Below are 8459 nucleotides of genomic sequence, written 5' to 3' on the forward strand. Positions count from 1 at the left end.
ATGCCGCATATGGAACCCACTTAAAAAATAATACTAATTAATTAATTAAAAGGATAAGATGAAAGTAAAAAGATAATATATGCCCTTAGGGATCCAGAATTATTCTAGAAAATATCAGGATAAGATGTGAGGTAGCGATGGAGAAAGAAAGCAAAGTGACATGAGAACATACTAAATTACTTGTCTAGTTCAGGGAAAACATGGACATTAAAAAGTTTCAGAACTCAGTAGAAAATATGACAATGGGCTTAAGTAAGGAGCAACCACTATAAGGATAAAAATAGAATGTATCTCTTTTAACCCCAGAGAAGAAAATCTATCCAACAAATAGTGGGAAATAGAAATCATAGGCAAAACCTTCCCCTTTTATAAAAACACTCTCAGATGGTGAGTTCGGCTAAACTGTACAGAAAAATCACTTCCAAGATCCACCACAGGGCTGTGTGAGTTTGGGGGCAGGTTATTTCACCTCTCTGCATTTTGGTTTGTTCTATAAAATGAAGTCATTAATGCATATAAAATGCTTAGCACAGTGCCCGGTAGAAGGAATTCAGCAAATATTAATTAGCACTTTTATCATTTTTATTATTTTTTAGTACTATTGTTACTGCTGCTTCTGTTACTATTATTCATGTCTCTCTATAGTCTCCTGAGTCCCTGACTTAAGAGCCTCATAATAAGTCTATCAACATTTTTGAGTTTGACTTCTGCAAATAGATATAATTAGATCTTGCAGGCCTGGGGAATATTTCTTAGCAAGATGAGATTCAGAGAAAGAAAAGTTGTGTTAACTCCAGTGTAAGCCAAGAGTAATATTATATGGTGGCACAACTTGCTATGGAGTAGAATGCACTAGAAAGTGTCAGTTATGCTGAGGAACTGATTTGGGTGTGAGAATCCAATTCAGTTATTGTAAGTTAGAACAACAAGCTAAGAAGAAGGGCTGACTCTTGTCCGTGACTTGCTGGCATGGTATCGAGAAACACATCCCTAATTAGGCCTGTATTCCAAGACCCAACATCCTTGCCTCTGTTTAATAGATAGTGAATCTCAATTTGAAATTGGCTTTGCAGATAGTTGGTGCTCAAGAAACACGTATTTATCAATTTATCAACTTTAATCATTTTGTCAATTTAGCAATTTGGGTCCATTTATCAACTTAGCAATTAGGTAATGCATAGTTTGTCACTCTTCTTCAGATACCAGGAATTTCCAAAACTAATTAGTTTATCAGCAACCGATCTTCATACTATGGAGATCCTACCTAGTGGAGTAAAATTCAAACAAGAGTTTGTGTTATTTCTTATGGACAATGAAAGAAAATTTGCTTTTATTATCAATCTTTGCAAAGATATGGTGACTTTCTACCTTTCCAGGAGCTTCACTTGAAAATTTAGTAGAATATTTATGGGAACAAGAAAGATGGACACCTAAATAGGCTGGAAAACGTATTGAGCATGAATGCCAAAGCTCATAGCAAAATGTTTGGCAAGAAAAGGAATGTTAATGTTAGTGTGAAATACACAGTGGATTCAGTTATTAATTTTCCCATCAAAGTTTTACTTCAAAAAACAAACATTGCAGACTAGTCAGTTTCATAATTGGAAAAAGAGCATACCTTAGGAACTAGTTCAGGGAGATATTTTAGTTTCTTTCCTTTGTTTTTCAATTAATCATTTGACTATTTTGTGTACTTCCTTTCCATGGGGAAATGTTCTGAATCTGATCTGATTATTTTTTTAAGCCTGTTCATTGTGTGCAAAATACTTTTGGTATTTGCAAATTTACAAAATGTTCTTAACCTCAAGAGAAAATCAGTTAGAGAAAATTAAAACAAGTCCAAATCATTAAGTACATTTTTTGAAATCCCTCAAGTGTAGGAAGAATGTAGGTAGAATTGAACAATAGTCAGGCTTGGACCAGAACCTAGAGAAATCTGTGAAGAGGTCAAAAATGATTTCATATGAATAATTGTGGAGTTTTTTTTTTTTTTCTTCTTTGGGACTTCTTAAAAAAGAGGGGAGTGCATTGGAGCAAAGCATGAAAGAGATAAGCTTACCAGAATTCAAATTTGGCTAGGATATTTTGGTGTAGTTAGCCTTCCCCAGTCCATCATGCTTACCGTTCTAGTGAAAATTCAATTCCTTTCAAATCAATGCTAGTACTGAGGGTGAATAGAAATATAAACAAGACTGGATTCTCCCCCACACGAACTGTTTAAGATGATGAAATGGGGTTAAAAAAGAAAAACAATATTATAATGTTGTATACGTTTATAATATAATCGTATTATAAAGAGGATTTTCAAGGTCATCTCCCAGAAGTCAAAGGGAGATGAACTCTACTTCTCATCTTTTAAATTCTTCCTATCCGCCACGGAAGTTTGATCTCACATTTGTTTCAGACTCTACAAAACTTTCTAACTTGCTTGTTGCCTATGCCACAAATGAGATTCCACTGTAAACATTCCTTGATTTTAGTTCTAGAACCATGGAAAGAGTGCCTTTTGCCCCAAGGAAAACAGCAGCATGACATGCAGGGCAACAGAGTGGCTAACAGTATGGACTTCAGAGCCAGATGACTTTGGTATGAAGCTCAGGGTCACCAATGGGGAAGTTATCTAATTCCCTAAGCCTCAGTTTTACCATCTCCAAAATGGGAATATTAATACCTCCTATCTCAAGAGTTTTGAGGTCATTGAGGAGGCATTGAGAAAACTAGTGAGCATAAATGTTAGCTATGATTAATGTCTCATTTAGGTGTATCCATTACTGCATTCTGTAAGTATTTCCTGCATGCCTATTCTGTGCCAGATACTGTTCCAGACTCTGAACCCTAACAGTAAATAAGACTGACAAGATCCCAGACCTCAAAGAACCTCCATTCTCATCTCAATAAGAAAATGGGTTCCACTAAGAAAGAGTACATCAGATACCATTTTGTATCTCCCAGGGTGGCTTTGCACCAAATAGACAATAGGTGTTTATGAGGGAATCATAAGGAGTGGAAGAGGAAGACATGCTTCAAAAATCTTGCACTCCTGTGCAATGAAAATAATTATGTGGACAAACCAACTGTATTCTGCTAAGGAGATCTGGAATCTAGTGCTGTAACATTTCTTAAAAGTCAACTCCTTGGTATTTGAAAACATAATGGATTACACACAGTTTCCACTGCATCATGCCATGTTTCGCTTATGAGGCAGAGGAATGTGTGGCATGGAGCATACTTCTGGGTTGTGGTGTTCAGCCAGGTGAGCCCAGATCACCTTGGGTTTCATGGCCATTCAGTCTAAATCATCTGGCTGCCAGTTGGAGGCTTGGCTTTGCTCTTGACCTAGAGCCACAGGAGGAAAAAATGTGGCCAGAGTGACTGCAGGAGGCCCAGGGACACCTCACTGAGGAGTTTCAGACCTTTAAGACTGGAGTTACTATTAAACACATGTTTCTCAAGGACAGTTAGTAATTTAGATTGATGGATTGATTGATTTGGGGTGGGGGAGCAGAGGATGAGGGACAAGCAGACTTTATGTTGAGCACAGAGCCCAATGTGGGGCTCTATCCTTTGACCTTGAAATCATGACCTGAGCTGAAGTCAAGAACCAGATGCTTAACCAACTGAGCCACCCAGGCACTCCTAGACAATTTAATTTTTATTCACTGTTTACAGCGAATAAGAATCAGATCTTTTCTTTAAAAAAAAAAAAAAAAGTACTTCAGAAATTCTTAGTCTAATTATAAAAATATGTCTTGTTCACTGAAAGAAACTAGAAGCTATAACTTTACACCCATATACACGTTCTTTCTGAAGAGCAAATTTTGAGAATTGCGTACAAGCTGAAAGAAAACTTGCAGAAGCATTCGTCTGGGAATTCAGGAGACTTGGTTTCAGTGCTGACTGCAATTAAGTAGTTGCTTGGACTTAAACAAGTGAAATCACATATCTGGACCCAATTTCCACATCTGGAAAATGGAACACTTAGGGGCCCCTTCCACCTCTTTTTTTTTTTTTTTTTTTTTCTCTTTTTTTTTTTTACAAGTATTTATTAAATCATGATCTACCATATGTCCATCTCTTCCATTCAGTATTTAAAACAACCTTGTATGATAGTTACAATTTACAATAAGGAAACTAAGGCTCAGAGGAGCTCATTAACTTACCCAAGGCTACCAGATATGGGCAAAGGTATGATTTAAGGGCATCTCCTGACACTAAGTCATATCCTTTTCCTAGCAAACTACAGCTGCCTTTAATTTGCTAGGATATAAAATAGCTCTGGGTTTGAGAAGAAAGAATAACCCTGAAAACAAAGCCTCATTGCCTGCTTGACCATTTGCCTAAGATTGGCTCTGCTCTGTCACTTACCTGTAGGAAATCTATGATTTACAACTGTAAGGTAGACAGGTTAATAGTTGAGTCTTACCTAGAGAAGGTATCTTGAGTTTCATTGACATTCACAGACATTCAAAAGATGTGGTCTCTAATAAAGAGAGTCTTTGTCTTCTTTCTACCTGTGCCTCAGTGATTGTGAAAAAATGCAATTAGAAAATAAGATGGCATGTAGACCAAACCCAACCATAACAAATTCCCAGGAACTAGCAGATTGGCCTGGCCTGGCCAATAAATGCTCACCTCAACAGATCAGAATGCCTCTTCCAGGAATCTGAATAGTGAAATACAGTAAAAGCAGGCCATAGGATAGCCGTAGAGAAGATCCTGAATGCATATTGTCTTCATATTAAAGTTGGACACCCAGAGTGAAATTAATAGGCTCCTACTTTGGAGGATCTCTGATTTGCCTTTGATCCCAAAGCATTTTCCAGTTCTTATTCCATTCACAGGGATGTTTGCTCTGCACCCTGTTCTTGGGTTTCTGAGACATTATCTTCCCAAGCAATATATGTATACTGCTACATTAAACATTTAAACGTTTTTTTTTTTGTTTGTTTGTTTGGAATAGGTGACTCTAGTCTTTACAACACAAAGAGCTAAATAAAACTCTACACAATTATTTTGTTATACTATATATTACTAAATTCTATGTGTCAAATAAGACTGAAATTAATAGGTAGTTTGCACCTGGTCTGAAAATTCCAAGGCTGATTTATCATTGCTACATATACTTTCTATCATTCTTTTGACTACTCCAATTGGCTCAATTATAATCACTGAGAATCTTAAGAATTCAGTAGGACCTACCAAGAGGTGACATCTAGTACCATGATTTACCTATCAGTCTGAAGATCACTTTGTTCTGAGACCAATACCATATTCTTTGGGAGTGAATTATAAGCATTTGATTTTAATCTATCCATAACTTCTGTATGATGAAGAAACTAAATTCTAAAAAAAAAAGTGATGAAACTATATATAGAAATATGTATGGTGATTATTTGTGAAATAATTATAATAATACTTATGAAATATTATTTATATTTGATTTATAATGCATGTTCTCACAGTAGGGTAAGCAAGCTTCTCTTTAGAGAAACTCTTTGGCCAATAAAGTTGAATCAAAGGGTTTCCAACCCCTGACTTATTTGAGGCACTCAGCCCTGTGGATTTCATTTCCATAAACAATAATGAGTTCTGCATGCCTTAGAAAAGAACAAAGCACTTGGTTCTTTCCCTGAATTCTGACTTTCAGTGCATCTGCTGCATGTAGCTTATCTGATGCTCATAGGAATCCTCCTTCACATTTTAATTTAATGGTTAACATTTCCTTCACTGGCTTATTAACTGCTCTCTAGTGCAGGTTAACCAATGAACCCTGAAAGAGGTCTCCAGTTGCTCTGCAAGGGTGATGAGCAATTCTCACCCTGCACTTCAGCCAACAAAAATGTTGGGCCATTTTACAAGCAGCAGAAGTCCCAGAAGGCTACATGGTTCCATGGCATAATATATGCAGAAAAATAATAAAAAGTTTTGTGGCTCAGAGAGAGCCAACCAGTCTCAGTAGTGCCCCAAGGCAGGTAAAGCTGGTATGTCCTCACTCAGCCTCATGCCTTGACAATTTTAACCAAGAGTACTTAGATTTGAAGTGCCTCCTTTGCAAACATAAAAACAGTTCTGGATTTGGCAAAACAATTGGCAATAGGTCCTGCCTACAGGCATTTGTATCTAGTTGGTATCTTATCTAAGAAATCAGATTATTTATTTGAAGTATTTAAGCTAAGTTATTTTAATGAATGGGCTGTTTTCATATCCTTGGGAAGCCAAGAAATTTACACTCCACTCCCCATTGGGAAAAAACGAGGACATTTGCCGATGGAAGTCCAGTTGGATAGTAGCCTCTGATAGCTGACTTCCATCCAATGCAAATAGTCTTTGGAAAGCTTTTCCTATTGCCTGATAACTTCCCTGTACATGTATCACAATGACACACATACACAGGGACATTATCAGGAAGTAGGGAAACCTTTTCCAAGGCTCTCATTTCATTATAAATCATTGGAGATGATTGATACTTACACCAAGTGGGAGATGCTGGGTGTGGCAGCCCCTAGAAAATAAAGTGGACAACAGGGGATGAGGGAGGATAATCCAAGAAATTACAGAGAAATCCTCCCACTAAGAGTGGTTTAAAACATCTACTCACTTACTGAAATTTTAAAGTTTGAATAATTTCCTTAATATATAGATTTTCTCATGCTGAAAAACTATGATCCTCAGGTCCTACATGATATTTGGCATTTCCAAAATGTCATGGAGGACCCGGGAGACAAAGTCTGTATTTGTCTTTTACCAAATGTTAATCACTTTGCTTTTGCATTTATATAACTGTGTGTATATGTTAGGAATATATATATATATAATATATACACATATATACACACACACATATATAACATATATGTATTTTTATTTATTTGTTATTCATTAATTTTAAAGAGAGAGAGAGCCTGAGGGGGAGAGAGGGAGAGAGAGAATCCTAAACAGATTACCTGCTGAGCAAAGAGCCTGACGTGGGGCTCAATGTCATGACCCTGAGATCATGACCTGAGGCAAAATCAAGGGTCAGACGCTTAATGGACTGAGCCCACCCAAGCACCCCTATGTGTATTGATATATATGTATATTTAATCCTAAACACACACACATATTCTATGTATAAAAACATATATTCCATATATTCCTAATACACATATATAGTTTTTTCCTCACTGAAGTCTAAGGTAATCATCACCCAAAATATAATTGCTTACAGATTCTGTTTAGTTTCCTAAGATTTCTTGATCCTACAAACATTAATCTGATCCAGGAAATTATACTGGCTAGATGCAGTCATGAAACATTAACTTGATTTCAAAAGAAATTATATTTCTTCAGGAAGAGAAAGATGTGATGTCCATGAGGTCTTTGAAAGAAGACAAAAAATGCTCTCACTATGTGCAGGTAAAAGGCATATGTATCCCAAATGTTGAAGCTGTCATACTGGATTTCTCCATTTTCCTAAACCATATAGAAATGCACCAGTGGTCTAGGCATCTCTAACCCAATCATTCATTTGATAGCATGTTCTGTTTTCATCCAGACATGTCTGTCTTCGTGAGCCCAGAAGTTTCAGATTATTCCTAATGGTTTCAATGGGATTATTTCATCCAGGCAAGCTGCCTCTTCTTTTTTATTTCTAAACCTTCTCTATGAGTATTCCTGTACTAGAGGAAAAACATGTTTTTGATGTTACAAAGAAACATTACTAAAAATTAAGGCTCTCCTAGTAACACTATCTTCCTATCTACAGACCACCTTCCTTTCTTGGAAAACAACAACAAAACAAAACCTGTGCAAAAACCCCACCACAGAAAACCCCACCTTTCCTCTTGCAAAAATGTCACCTTTGAGGTGCTCATAGTATTTCCCACATCCTTTAGGCATTCCCTCTAGATTTTATTTAAATTCTGACTGAACTCACCACAATTTAACTTGAGATTGTGGAGCTCAGGAGCCTGTGACTATAAAATATGGAGATACTAGTTTTAAGATGTATAAAATGTATGAAAATGAACCCATCAAACTCTCTTAGCTGCACTGGTATATTCATTACTTAATAATACATTAATCGACACAGTAAATAATCTATAGTATGTCTATGACATCATTACATAGAATTATCTGTTTAGAGCCGCACTGTCCAATAGAGACATAGCATGATGCACAAATGTAATTCTAAATTTTTTCATTTCACATTTAAAAAGCAAAGAGAAATTGAAATTTAATTTAATAACGAATTTTATTTAATCCAATTTATCCAAAATAGTAACATTTCAATGACAGTGTGATCAATATTAAACCATTATTAATAAGATATTTTACATTCTCCTTTACAAAACTCATGGTATATTTTACACTTGCAGTATGCTCCTCACTGGTCACATTTCCAGAGCTCTGTAGCCCAGGTGAATAAACAGTGCAAATCTAGAGTGCTGAGTAGTAATGGACAGGCACTGAATGCTCAC

At 36.3% G+C, this 8459-nt stretch overlaps 1 long non-coding RNA gene across 1 annotated transcript; it reads right to left on the reverse strand.

The window, feature by feature from the left end:
- Positions 1 to 694: 694 nt before the first annotated feature.
- Positions 695 to 8053, reverse strand: LOC140621310 (uncharacterized). The gene is made up of 6 exons (XR_012021034.1): positions 7916 to 8053; positions 6472 to 6502; positions 4633 to 4663; positions 4424 to 4511; positions 2123 to 2213; positions 695 to 1264 (listed from the first exon to the last, which is right to left on the reverse strand). It is a non-coding gene; the product is annotated as an uncharacterized lncRNA (long non-coding RNA).
- Between the last annotated feature and the right edge of the window lie 406 nt (positions 8054 to 8459).

The sequence above is a fragment of the Canis lupus genome, chromosome 30, assembly GCF_048164855.1.
Source record: "Canis lupus baileyi chromosome 30, mCanLup2.hap1, whole genome shotgun sequence".
NCBI lineage: Eukaryota > Metazoa > Chordata > Mammalia > Carnivora > Canidae > Canis > Canis lupus.